Genomic DNA, 15,353 nt, shown 5'->3' with positions numbered 1-15,353 from the left:
GTCCTCATGGATTTATTTTTAGGCTCTATCCAAAATGTCACATACTAATGAAAATATCTTTCATCTTTTTTTAAACTCATGATCTTTTCTATGTATTTTCAATGTGGGACATTGATTGTATTTACAACAATTCTCCCCTCAAACGAAGGATCGTCATTACTTTTAGAGTCCGGATCTCTCCTCAAATATCCAGTTACTTTTGACCTACTATGGATCTCCCTTCAACTTCGTTTGAGGTCATCCCACATGACATCCTGTCTGGACCATGACTCTGATACTTGTTAGGATCAAAAGAATTTACATATCTCCACAATTGTATGATATTATTTACTTTAGGTCTAAGCCCTCATGGATTTATTTTTCGACTCTACACAAAAGTGTTGGTGCAACCTTAGGTCAAGATTGACCTGGTTGACCCGACTCGAGTTGACCTGACTCGAGGTGTATTTTGATGTATGACGAGAATACAAAAGTTGTATCTTGATGTTTGACAAGAATACAAACTTGGGAGATTGTGGGTGCAACCTTTGGTCAAGGTTGACCTGGTTGACCCAACTTGAGTTGACCTTATTCGGGTAAAGTCCAAGTATGGAGACTTGGCACGGAAAAGTCCAAGTATGGAGACTTGGCACGGAAAAGTCCAAGCAGGGAGCTTGGCACGGGAAAAGTCCAAGTATGGAGACTTAGCACGGAGAAGTCCAAGTATGGAGACTTGGCACGGAAAAGTCCAAGTATGGAGACTTGGCACGGGAGAAGTCCAAGCAGGGAGCTTGGCACGGGAGAAGTCCAAGTATGGAAACTTGGCATGCGAAGTCGGAGAGGACTCGGCAGCTCGTTCTCCGGACTAGGTCAGAGAGGGCTCGGGAGCTCGTTCTATGGACCGGACGAAGTCGGAGAGGGCTCGGTAGCTCGTTCTCCGGACTAGGTCAGAGAGGGCTCGGGAGCTCGTTCTCTGGACCAGACAGAGTTGGAGAGGGCTCGGTAGCTCGTTCTCCGGACTAGGTCAGAGAGGGCTCGGTAGCTCGTTCTCCGGACTAGGTCAGAGAGGGCTCGGTAGCTCGTTCTCAAGACCAGGAAGACCTTAGGATTTAGGGATGAGAAGCTCTAAATCCACATGGGCATTGGATCGGTCAGCAGACCGATCGGTGTCTCGAGTTTATCGATCGGTGCGGTGACCGATCGGTAACAAACAGTCGCGTGAGTTATCGACGGTCAGACCGATCATGAAGCTCACCGATCGGTCCACGGACCTATCGAGGCGATCAAAGCGAGAACAAGTATGGGGATCGGTCGGGGACCGATCGACCCGATCCGTCCGCACCGATCAGAGACTCCAGAACCGATCAGGTTGGAGCTGATCGGTCGGCTAGCCGTTGCGACACACGGCTAGATTTACTGTTGCTCTTTGTCTTCTTCACAGGTGCAGGATATAAGGCTGCTACAGGAGAAGAAATAAATCTCTCTCGAAACAACCTTCTTCTTCCTCACTCTTGCGATCTGAGCTTTGCTGAGCTCCATATTCCTGAAGCTTCGTGTGAGCTTCCCTCGACTGGGTGATCAGCTGCTGTTGACATCGTGAAGTTGCTGCTTCATCGAACTCCAGTCGACGAGAAGGCAAGCAAAGTGTTTTTACATTTATATTGTTCTTGTTTTCTTTCTCTATTGGTTGTACTCCATTCTTGCTGTTGCAAGAGAGATTGTGGCGAGGTTTCTCCACCCAGAAGGAGTTCATATTAGCCAGTTATCCGGGGTCTCATCCACCGACGGATTGATAGGTTTCGTCCACCTTACGGACACGCCGAGAAGTAGGAGTATCATCTCCGAACCTCGTTACATCATCATGTTTGAGGTTTGATCTTCTCCACTTTCGTTTCTACATTGTATTTCCGCTGCGCTAACTCAAATTGTAGGAAGAAACGAGAATTTGAGGTCGGCTATTCACACCCCCCCCTCTCTAGCCGCTATCCGAAGGTCCTAACAAGTGGTATCAGAGCTAGGTTGCTCTTCGTCGGATTAACACCCGGGGGAGCACAAGCTAGAGAATGGATCTACTTGGAGAAGACATCACGATTCCACCCTTCTACGATCGCGACGGCTTCGCGTATTGGAAGGTAAGAATGAAGTATTTTCTTATGACTAACCTAGTGAATTAGAATTGTGTACGAGTAGGTTTTACTCCTCCGGTGGATAAAAAGGGAGAACCTCTCGAGAAGAAGAAGTGGATGAAGGAACAAATCCACCAATCCACAATCAACGACGAGGTAACGAAAATCCTTGAATTTTCATTACCTAATGATATCTTGTGTAAGATAGGTGGATACAACGATGCCAAGGAGTTGTGGAACAACTTGGCTAAGTTCCATGAGGAGAGCTCCAATTCAAGTCATGAAGAGGAGTCAAGTGAGCCAAGTAGCTCACATCATGGAGGTATGGAATTAGAAGTTGAGGGCTACTCAACATCTAAGGAAGAAGAGGAGGAGAGTTCTTCATCAAGATTGGTGCAAGAAAAAGCCTCTACCTCCGGAAGGGATGAAGAAGAGAGTTTATGTTCATCCTCAATCCTAGGTAACTCAAGCAACTTAATTTCAAGTAAATTACATATAATGTGCTTTGAGTGTAGGGAATATGGGCATTATAAGAGTAAATGTCCAAAGAGGATTAGGAAGACTCCACCGGCACCAAAAGTCAAGGAAGCCGGAGTCCCGATACGCAAGGGCAAGGAGCACGTGGTGTGCTTCCAATGCAAGCGAAGGGGACATTATAGGAGTCAATGTCCGAGGGGGAGGCAACCTCACAAGGACAAGAGACCAAGCACATCTATGGGGGGAGCTAAGGCAAACCCTAAGGTATCTTTTAAGGTACTTTATTGCAATTCTAATAAGAAACATGCTAGTAGCTTTATTGCAATTGCCAATGATGATAAGCATGATAACCATAGAAACCGATACATGTGCTTAGGTGTCAAACATGTTAGTCTAGGTAAGGATGATACTAGAAATGCCAACCCTAGAATTAACTCATCTAAGGTTAAGGAAAACCTAGATAGGAATCCCAAAACAACAAGACATATGCCTAGGAATACCTCAAAGAAAAATGACAAATTAAAACTTGAGGTATTAGAGAAGGAAAATCAAGTCTTGAGGTCAAGACTTGACACCTTAGAAAAGACTCTTAAGAATTTGGAGATGTCAACTCTAGGGTCTAAGGGTCAAAAGCAAAAGCCCAAGGACATGAGAGGTTTGAGTCACAAACCTAAGTCTCAAGTGGTCAAGCCCACTTACCATAATGTTCCATTCGATTATGGAACAAGACCTAGGGCTAGGAAGACCATCACCAAGGTCACAAGGGGAGTCACCCCTAGAGTTGATCTTGATAAGTCCCAAATGACCAAGGCTTTAAAGCCTAGGAGGGTCATTAGGAGGGTTGCTAGGGAAGTCATCCCTAGTGAATATTTAGTGAACCCAATGAGCTCAAATAGGTTTTGGGTTCCTAGGAGCGTGATTCCATCACGCTAGATGGTTTAGGGTGTGCCCATCTTATTTGGATAGGTAGTTAACCTAATCATGGCAAAAGGTGGCATTTTAGGAAGTTTCAAGGTATAACCAAGCCTTGAAAATGAAATTGAAAATTGTTCCTAAGGTGATTAGGATGTGCCAATCACATTTGAGGAGTTTTCTAGGATCAATCTAATTGGCACATAGTGATCTAAAAATCTTTAGTATATGATTTTAGGTCTATTACACTTAGGAATATAGAATTTGTGGCAAAATGATCAAAATTATCAAAAATGACAACTAACGCTAGAATTGTATTTTCTATACCTTTATATGTTATTTGCCATATATTGTTTGTCATATGTCATGTCATGACATCATATTTATTTTATTATCATTTGAAATGTCATGATAATGCTTAGGTTAGTTATATGTCATGCCTTATTTAAGTTTCATACTTTATGACATGACATCATGACATTGGCACATGTTTTCACTTATGATATTATTTTATGCCATGTCATCATCTCTTGCATTTATGATCAATTAAATTGATTTAAGGATAAAAACTCAATTTGATATGGAAATCAAATTGTTGTCTAGAAAATGCATGAGAACTTAGCTTAAGATGACCTAAACTCATATCTCACATCAAAATTGACTTGGATGTGTTTGATACACCTTAGATGTGTGTGAGATATTAGGATTATGAGTTAGGATCAAGGTGCATAGCTCTTGTACCTAGATGAGCCTAATTCTAAATTGAGGATCATAGGGAAAGCTTGTGTACAAGTCATGTACATTTAGCCCTAAGATTGTGGTCCTAAATTGAATGGTTTAAAATCATTTCAAAATTGATTTGAAAAACCTTGATGAAGCTTTTCTAGTGATAGCATTCATCATTGAGCAAGTTGATACAAAGATGGATTAACCTTGAACTATTTCAAAGTTTTTCGAACTTTGTATCAAGATTTGAAAATGGAAGTTATTTTCATAGAAAACTATTTTCCCATGATAATATATGTTATGAGGAATGTATCCTCAAAATTTTACAATTTTTGGAATTTTCTGTGAATTTTTAGGGGTTTCTGAATTTCGGGAGAAAAATCAGAAATTCCTATCAGAGCTTTGTGGACCGATCAGAGGGGATGCTGATCGGTCCAGGGAGGTCTGGATCGGTCACTGGACTGATCCAGGGAAGTCTGATCGGTCTGGTGACCAATCCAGAGGGGTTCTGATCGGTCTGGTGACCGATCAGAGCGTGCCAAAATGCTGATTTTCGACTGATTGTCTGAAATTTCAGCTGTAGAAGTTGTGTTTTAGATTTCTAAAGGGTTGAAACTCTCCAAGACATTGTTGGTGCAATGGTCAAGGAGGAGTTGACCTTTAGGGGGAGTTTTACCTATTGGTCAAGCAGGAGTTGACTTTTAGGGGGAGTTTTTATTCGTCAAGATGAGTGATATGGGATGGTCACTATGTTGATTGTTGTATTTAGTATCAAGGGGGAAATTAAGGGTTTCAATGAAAGGTATGTGACTTTCATTAGGAAAAAACTCTTGACCTTGATTCACTCTTTTTGATGTGTGTCAAAAAGGGGGAGAATGTTTAGAAAATGTTCAAGGAAGAACATTGGAGTTTGGGGAGAATGTTCAAGGAAGAACATTGGAGAACTATTGGAAAACCTAAGTTAGGTTATTGGGTTAACCTAACTTGATTATGGTTTTTGTCAAACATCAAAAAGGGGGAGATTGTTGGTGCAACCTTAGGTCAAGATTGACCTGGTTGACCCGACTCGAGTTGACCTGACTCGAGGTGTATTTTGATGTTTGACGAGAATAGAAAAGTTGTATCTTGATGTTTGACAAGAATACAAACTTAGGAGATTGTGGGTGCAACCTTTGGTCAAGGTTGACCTGGTTGACCCAACTTGAGTTGACCTGATTCGGGTAAAGTCCAAGTATGGAGACTTGGCACGGAAAAGTCCAAGTATGGAGACTTGGCACGGAAAAGTCCAAGCAGGGAGCTTGGCATGGGAAAAGTCCAAGTATGGAGACTTGGCACGGAGAAGTCCAAGTATGGAGACTTGGCACGGAAAAGTCCAAGTATAGAGACTTGGCACGGAAAAGTCCAAGTATGGAGACTTGGCACGGAGAAGTCCAAGTATGGAGACTTGGCACGGAAAAGTCCAAGTATAGAGACTTGGCACGGAAAAGTCCAAGTATGGAGACTTGGCACAGGAGAAGTCCAAGCAGGGAGCTTGGCACGGGAGAAGTCCAAGTATGGAAGCTTGGCATGCGAAGTCGGAGAGGGCTCGGCAGCTCGTTCTCCGGACTAGGTTAGAGAGGGCTCGGGAGCTCGTTCTCTAGACCGGACGAAGTCGGAGAGGGCTCGGTAGCTCGTTCTCCGGACTAAGTCAGAGAGGGCTCGGGAGCTCGTTCTCTGGACCGGACGAAGTCGGAGAGGGCTCGGTAGCTCGTTCTCCGGACTAGGTCAGAGAGGGCTCGGGAGCTCGTTCTCTGGACCGGACGAAGTCGGAGAGGGCTCGGTAGCTCGTTCTCCGGACTAGGTCAGAGAGGGCTCGGGAGCTCGTTCTCTGGACCAGACAGAGTTGGAGAGGGCTCGGTAGCTCGTTCTCCGGACTAGGTCAGAGAGGGCTCGGTAGCTCGTTCTCTGGACTGGATGAGGAAGTCGGAGAGGGCTCGGTAGCTCGTTCTCCGGACTAGGTCAGAGAGGACTCGGTAGCTCATTCTCAAGACCAGGAAGACCTTAGGATTTAGGGATGAGAAGCTCTAAATCTACATGGGCATTGGATCGATCAGCAGACTGATCCAGTGATACTCAGGTTTATCTGATCGGTCTGGTGACCGATCAGTAACCAAACAGAGGTCACTGTGAGTTATCTGATCGGTCTGTAGACCGATCAGGAAGCCTACTGATCGGTCCACAGACCGATCAGGAAGCCTACTGATCGGTCCACAGACCTATCAGGAAGCGATCAGAAACGAGAACAAGTATGGGGATCGGTCTGGGGACCGATCAGCCTAGGGCCTGATCGGTCCACAGACCGATCAGGTTGGAGCCTGATCGGTCCAGGCCTAGCCGTTGCGACACAACGGCTAGATTTCTGTGTTGCTCTTTGTCTTCTTCGCAGGTGCAGGATATAAGGCTGCTACAGGAGAAGAAATAAATCTCTCTCGAAACAACCTTCTTCTTCCTCACTCTTGCGATCTGAGCTTTGCTGAGCTCCCTATTCCTGAAGCTTCGTGTGAGCTTCCCTCGACTGGGTGATCAGCTGCTGTTGACATCGTGAAGTTGCTGCTTCATTGAACTCCAGTCGACGAGAAGGCAAGCAAAGTGTTTTTACATTTATATTGTTCTTGTTTTCTTTCTCTATTGGTTGTACTCCATTCTTGCTGTTGCAAGAGAGATTGTGGCGAGGTTTCTCCACCCAGAAGGAGTTCTTATTAGTCGGTTATCCGGGGTCTCATCCACCGACGGATTGATAGGCTTCGTCCACCTTACGGACACGCCGAGGAGTAGGAGTATCATCTCCGAACCTCGTTACATCATCATGTTTGAGGTTTGATCTTCTCCACTTTCGTTTCTACATTGTATTTCCGCTACGCTAACTCAAATTGTAGGAAGAAACGAGAATTTGAGGTCGACTATTCACACCCCCCCTCTCTAGCCGCTATCCGAAGGTCCTAACAAAAAGGTCTCATACTAATAGAGATATATTTTATCTTTTTAAATCTATAATCTTTTCTATATATTTCTAATATGGGATTTTAATTGTATTCACAATAAAGTCAAACACTCAATGATGCATATAATCACTAGTTGTATTTTGATGTGTTGTCAAATAAATTTAAGTTAGGTCATTGTGATGTTTTAATATGTGTGTCTAAGTATACAGAAACTTAGGAGAACACACATATACCCTATAGCTAAGGAGCATCGAAGACAGCTAGCCATGGCAAAAGACGCAAGCAAGTGAAAAAGATGACACGTGAAAGGAGTCGATGGGCTCGGTGCATCCGAGATACGAGGAGTTATGGAAGAGTACTCTAGTGGAGCAAGAAGAAATCACGGGAGTGAACCGGAAGGGCTTGGTGCATCCGAGGAATGAGAAGCTGGATGAAGACTACACAAGCAATCAAGACAAAGTTTATCTAGGCAATCGGGTAGACATATAGGCGACTAGGAGACAACAACTGGTCAAGTCCAAAAGTTGACCATTCTATGTGTCTGAATCACTTCTTGGCATCCGGATGCTCTCGCCATGTCAGCAATAACCGTTACCTAAATTGATCAGAATTATATCCATGTCAACAGAATTTAGGCATCCGGAGTGCTTTCGAGCACCTAAAAAGTGGGGAGCCATCTACAGTCGTGAGCGAACCGTTGCCAGAGTGGATTGAGTTTCATGAATACAAGCACTTGGAATGCTTCCGGGTGACTGGAGAGTGTCACATCAACAAACTAACAAGCCGTCAAATCATAAAGGGCTAAAGTTCAAAGTTTTATACAACACACAATTTAAATACTTATGTTTTTATTCTCTAGTGTCTTTATGATCTACACTTATACTACATTACTGTAAGAGGCTTCTCCACCTCTAGATCTATTTTCGTAGAAGGAGAAGATAGTGGAGCCTGCATAATTTTTGGACTAATAACCCGAGGGTTGTAACTAAGTAAACTTCTTTCTTTTATGATTGCCTTTTGTATTTAATGTATGTGTGTCTTTGCTAAATCGTTAGTAAGAGAAATAGTTGTTTTAATTTGCAGGTCGTTATTCACCCCTCCCCTTTAGCGATTCGAATGACTTTCACCACACTAACAATTGGTATCAGAGCAACACGACTCAGAAGGACTAACCGCTGACTAAGTTGGCAAAAGGTAACTGTGTTAGCCCCCAGTGCCCCCGCCAATCCATCCCAGGGCTAACATGAAGGAGGTAAATTATAGCTGGCTATTAGCCCTTAGAATAGTGACTGACACATGAGAGAGGCATTTACCTCGGCTATATTGAGATTTGAACTCCAAATCTCAAGTTGGTAGCACTTTATGCACTAGCCACTAGACCACTCTAAGGGGACAACTAACCGCTAACTAAGTAACTAGATTGGGAGGAATGGCAGGATCAAGTATCCATCCACCAAAGTTCGAGGGGAAATTCACTAAATAGAAAAGAAAAATAGAGGTATTCTTTAAAACATATTTTGATATTATGTTATGTATAAAACATGGTTTCAAGATGCCCAAGAATGAGCATGGAGTAGAAATCGATGAACGACGATGGAATAAAAAGCAATGAGATGAATTCATGGCAAATGGTAAGGTAAAGTTCCATCTTCTTAATGTGTTATCCGTACAAGAGCTAAACCGGATATGCCTCTACGATTCAGCCAAAGACCTCTGAAAAAAGTTCCTAGAACTTAACGAGGGGACCTCAGAAATAAAGCTAGGTAGAAGAGATTTGCTGAGAAATCAACTAACTCATCTCTGACTAGAGAAGGGAGAGACGGTGGCGCAACTACATGCAAAGCTAAAAGAGACAATCACTGATTTCAACAACCTCGGAGAGATGGTTTCAAATCATAATGCTCTCATATATGCATTCTCAATAATCCAAGAGTGGACATCAATGGAGGATTCTTATTACATCTCGAAGAACTTAGAGGTAAGTATTTTAGAAAAATTATTTTCGACCTTAAAATTACACGAATCTCAATGTACATGATCTAAAAACATAGAAAAACTAAATAACAACATAACTCTAAAAGCAAAGAAGAGAGATAGATTTAGAATCTTCAAATAATGAAGATGAACAAGCATACTTGATAAGAAAAATAGGTAAATTTTTAAAAACTAATAATTTTGATAGCAGACCAGCATCAAAACTATTAAAGGAAAGGCAAAAATGAAAAGTAAGGTACTTAGACAAGGAGGATCACATAAAAGATAACTACCCCAAGTTCAATAAAAAGATGAGGCGAACCCCAATGAAAGAATGTTAAAAGTAAGTTGGAGCAAAACCTCATTTTCAGAGGATTCAAAGGTTGAGTATATAGCTGGTCTTGTACTAATGACAACTCATCAAAAAGAAGAGTCAGAAAGCTCAAGTGAAGAAATCAATAGTGTAGCGAGAGTCTCGACCTACGAATCTGACACGATAAGTGAGGTACATAATCTGTCCTTAAATCAATTGTACAACGCTATTAAAATACTTTCTAGATCATTATGTAAGGTTAGAAATAAATGCATGGAATTAAGAAGGATTAAAATTGAATTAGAAAATTCATGCTCTAAGGAAGAAGTTGAAAAGATTAAGGATGAAAATACAAAATTAAGGGAACATATAGAAACTCATAATTTTGCATTATAATTTTTTTCAATTGGTACAAATAATCTAAATATGAAGTTAAAGAATGAAAGAATAAAATTTAATGAACAAGGATTATGGTATGGAGAACCAAAAATGTAATCTTATAAACTCTAGAGGCCAAATCAAAAAAATATCAAAATATTTTATTGCATAAAAATATTTTATGAAAAATATTTTCTATGAAAAGATATAATGTTTTCTATTAGTTGGTAAAATTTCATGATTTATAGACATGTGGAAATATTTCTAAAATTATTATTAGAAAAATATGTGTATTGAAATTATAAAATAATGAAAAAGAATTATTTTTTTTGATAAAACTAATTTTCTATGATAGGAAATATTGAATTTTATACTTGATAAATATTTCAGAATTTTCTATTCCTCTAAGATATTTTTTATCAATTTTTTTTATCAATTTTCAAATAAAGGGAGAACTTTTTAGAATCCCAACTTTTGTTATTATCACGAGGGGGAGAAATGAAAATTAGGCATATATGCAGGGAGATATGGTTTATTTGCATTATAATTATTTACTATGATTACCCTAATTTAAACTTAATTTGATGAATATCAAAAAGAGGAAGAATATTAGAACCTTTATTGGTATTTTTATGTGTTGTCAAATAAGTTTAAGCTAGATACTTGTGGTATTTTAATATGTGTCTAAGTATACAGAAACTTAGAAGAACATGTTGGTGCAACCTTAGGTCAAGGTTGACCTGGTTGACCAGACTCGAGTTGACTTGACTCGAGTTGTATTTTGATGTTTGACGAGTTATGTTTGACAATGTTTGACGTTAACAGACAAGTTTTATCTTGATGATTGACAAGGATACAAGCTTGGGAGATTGTGGGTGCAACCCGTGGTCAAGGTTGACCTGGTTGACCCGAGGTGAGTTGACCAGACATCTGGTGAAAAGTCCAAGCAGGGAGCTTGGCACGGGAAAAGTCCAAGTATGGAGACTTGGCACGGAGTAGTCCAAGTATGAGAACTTGGCAAGTGAAAGTCGGAGAGGGATCGGTAGCTCGTTCTCTGGACCGGATGTGGAAAGTCCCGGTGAGTGAAGCCAGGCAGACGGATAAGTCCTGGTGAGTGAAGCCAGGCAGTTGTGAAAACCCTAGTGAGTGAAGCTAGGTGAAAGTCCTGGTGAGTGAAGCCAGGCAGTGGGGAAGTCCTGGTGAGTGAAGTCAGGCAGTGGGAAAGTCCTGGTGAGTGAAGCCAGGTAGTTGGAAAGTCCTGGTGAGTGAAGCCGGGCAGATTGGAAATCCTGGTGAGTGAAGCCAGGTGAAAACCCTAGTGAGTGAAGCTAGGTGAAAGTCCTGGTGAGTGAAGCCAGGCAAGGGAAAATCCAGATGGATCAAGGGTGATCGGACATATGGTGTTGAGAAGGTCAAGTAGGTCAAGGGAGTGACCGGATACTTGACACGAAGAGAAAAGTCCAAGTGGGTCAAAGGGATTGACCGGACACTTGGTGGGGAGTCTTAGCAGGTCAAGGGAGTGACCGGATGCTAAGCATGATGTACCAAGAGGTCAAGGTTGACCGGATATTGGTTTGGACTTGGTTTGGGTAAAAACCAAGACCTGGATCGGTCTGGTGACCGATCCACTGATACTGTGGTTTCCTGATCGGTCTGGAGACCGATCAGAAGGCGATCAGTGTGCCTCTGTGAGCTTACTGATCGGTATGGGGACCAATCAGCAGGAAGCCTGATCGGTCCCCGGGACCGATCAGGGTACGCACAGAGAGTTGGGCAACTCTCTGTGAAAGCATTCTGATCGGTCTGGGGACCGATCAGCATAGAGCCTGATCGATCCCCACGACCGATCAGATCAGCCCCAGACCGATCAGGGTGATGCCTGATCGGTCTGGCCCTAGCCGTTGAGAGACAACGGCTAGATTCTTCTGCTGTCTTTGGCCTCTATTCTTCTCGCAGGTGGATGCAGGCTATAAAAGGGCTGAGGGCTTCTACAGTGGTCTCGCTCTCTTACTCTTCTTCTGGTCCGAAGCTTCTGCTTCTTCTTCTTCACTGCTGTGATTTGAGCTTTGCTGAGCTCGCTTCTGCTTGAAGCTTCGTGTGAGCTTCATCGGCTGGTTCCTGCTGTTGTAGGCGTAGCTTGAAGCTGCTGCTTCATCCAGTCGAAGAGAAGGCAAGTAAGCGAAGGTTTTACAGTTGTATTGTATTTTGCTTCTTGCTGTACTTGTACTCCTTTTTGCTGTTGTAAGTTTTTGTGGCGAGGTTTCTCCACCCATAAGGAGTTTATATTAGCCGATTTTCCGGGGACTCATCCACCGACGGATTGATAGGCTTCGTCCACCTTACGGACACGCCGAGGAGTAGGAGTATCATCTCCGAACCTCGTTACATCGCTGCGTGTTGAGGTTTGATCTTCTTGTCTTTGTTTCTTTATTTTATTTTCCGCTGCGCTAACGTCAACTTGTAGAAAGAAACGAAGATTTGAGGTTGGCTATTCACACCCCCCTCTCTAGCCGCGACCATCGATCCTAACAAGTGGTATCAGAGCGAGGTCGCTCTTCGTTGGATCAACACCCGGGGGAGCACAAGCTAGAGAATGGAGTTATTTGGAGAAGACGTCACAATTCCACCTTTCTACGATCGCGACAACTTCGCGTTTTGGAAGGTAAGAATGAAGTACTTTCTTATGACTAACCTTGAAAATTGGAGTTGTGTTCAATTAGGTTTCAAGCCTCCGATGGATAAGAAAGGAGAAACCCTAGAGAAGAAGGAGTGGACCAAGGAACAAGTCCACCAATCCCTAGTCAACGATGAGGTATTGAAAATTTTTGAATTTTCTTTACCTAATGATGTTTTGTGTAGGATAGGTGGATATAACGATGCCAAGGAGTTGTGGAACAACTTGGCAAAGTTCCATGAGGAGAACTCCACTTCAAGTCATGAAGAAGAGTCAAGTGAGTCAAGTAGCTCACTTCATGGAGGAATGGATTTAGAAGTTGAGGGCCACTCAACATCTAAAGAAGAAGAGGAGGAGAGTTCTTCTTCAAGTTCGGAGCAAGAAGAAGAAGCTTCTACCTCCGGAAGGGATGAAGAAGAGAGCTTTCATCCATCCTCAAACCTAGGTAACTCAAGCATTTTAATTTCTAGCAAATTACACATAATGTGCTTTGAGTGTAGGGAATTTGGGCACTACAAGAGTAAGTGTCCAAAGAGGATTAGAAAGTCTCCACCGGCGCCAAAGGTCAAGAAAGCCGGAGTCCCGATACGCAAAGGCAAAGAGCACGTGGTGTGCTTTCAATGCAATCAAAGGGGACACTATAGGAGTCAATGTCCGAGGGGGAGGCAATCTTACAAGGACAAGAGACCAAGCACGTCTATAGGGGGAGCTAAGGTAAACCCTAAGGTAATCTCTAAGGCTCATTTTTGCAATTCAAATAGAACACATGCTAGTAGTTTTGTTGCAATTGTTAACAATAATAAGCATGATAACCTTAGAAATCAATACATGTGCTTAGGAGCAAAACATGTTAACCTAGGTAAGGAAAATACTAGAACTGTCAACCCTAGGATTAACTCATCTAAGGTTAAGGAGAACCAAGGTAGGAATCCCAAAACAACTAGACATATGTCTAGGAATACCTCAAAGAAAAATGACAAATCAAGTCTTGAGGTATTAAGGAAGGAAAATCAAGTCTTGAGGTCAAGACTTGACATTCTAGAAAAGACCCTTAAGAATTTGGAGAAGTCAACTCTAGGGTCTAAGGGTCAAAAACCAAAGACAAAGGACAAGAGAGGTTTGGGTCACAAACCTAAGTCCCAAATGGTCAAGCCCACTTATCATAATGTTCCATTCGATTATGGAACAAAATCTAGGGCTAGGAAGACCATCACCAAGGTCACAAGGGGAGTCACCCCTAGAGTTGAGCTTGTTGAGTCCCGAATGACCAAGGCTTTAAAGCCTAGGAGGGTCATTAGGAGGGTTGCTAGGGAAGTCATCCCTAGTGAATACTTAGTGAACTCAATGAGCTCAAATAGGTATTGGGTTCCTAGGAGCGTGATTCCATCACGCTAGATGAGTTAGGGTGTGTCAACCTTACTTGACTAGGTAGTTAACCTAATCATGGCAAAAGGTGGCACTTTAGGAATTTTCAAGGTGTAATCAAGCCTTGAAAATGAAATGGAAAATTATTCCTAAGGTGATTAGGATGTGCCAATCTCATTTGAGGAGTTTTCTAGAGTCAATCTAATTGGCACATAGTGATCTAAAAATCTTTTGTATTTGATTTTATGTCTATTACACTTAGGAATATAGAATTTATGGCAAAATGATCAAAATTATCAAAAATGGCAACTAAGGCTAGAATTAGGTATTTTCTATACCTTTATATGTTATTTGCCATGTATTGTTTGTCATATGTCATGTCATGACACCATATTTAATTTATGATCATTTGAAATGTCATGATAATGCTTAGGTTAGTTAAATGTCATGATTTATTTAAGTTTCATACTTTATGCCATGACATCATGACATTGGCACATGTTTTCATTTATGATATCATTTTATGTCATGTCATCATTTCTTGCATTTATAATCAATGAAATTGATCTAAGGATAAGAAACACAATTTGATATGGAGATCAAATTATTATTTAGAAAAATGCATGAGAACTTAGATTAAGCTAACCTAAACTCATATCTCACATCAAAATTGACTTGGATGTGTTTGATACACCTTAGATGTGTGTGAGATATTAGGATTGTGAGTTAGGAACAAGGTGCATAGTTCTTGTACCTAGATGAGCCTAATTCAAAATTGGGGATCATAGGGAAAGCTTATGTACAAGTCATGTACATTTAGCCCAAAGATTGTGGTCCTAAATTAAATGGTTTAAAATCATTTCAAAATTGATTTGAAAAACCTTGATGAAGCTTTTCTAGTGATAGCATTCATCATTGAGCAAAGTGATACAAAGATGAGTTAACTTTGAGCTATTTCAAAGACTTTTGAACTTTGTATCAAGATTTGAAAATGGAAATTATTTTCATAGAAAACTATTTTTCTTTGATAGTATATGTTATGAGGAATGTATCCTCAAAGTTTTATAATTTCTGGAATTTTCTGGAATTTTGTAGGGGTTTCTAAATTTCGGAAGGAAATTCAGAACTGAAATCAGAGGTTGTGGACCGATCAGAAGGGAGTCTGATTGGTCCAGGCAGTTGTGGATCGGTCACTGTGACCGATCCAGGGAAGACCTGATCGGTCTGGTGACCGATCAGGGCGTGCCAGTTTCGACTGTGCTGTCTGAAATTTCTGAAATTTCAGCAATGAAGTTGGTGTTTTGGATTTCTAAAGGGTTGAAACTCTCCAAGACATTGTTGGTGCAATGGTCAAGGGGGAGTTGACCTTTAGGGGGAATTTTACCTATTAGTCAAGGGGAGTTGACTTTTAGGGGGAGCTTTTACTCCTAAAGACTTGAGTGATATGA

The sequence above is a fragment of the Zingiber officinale genome, chromosome 3B, assembly GCF_018446385.1.
Source record: "Zingiber officinale cultivar Zhangliang chromosome 3B, Zo_v1.1, whole genome shotgun sequence".
NCBI classification, from domain to species: domain Eukaryota; kingdom Viridiplantae; phylum Streptophyta; class Magnoliopsida; order Zingiberales; family Zingiberaceae; genus Zingiber; species Zingiber officinale.
This window is presented reverse-complemented; position numbering follows the sequence as displayed.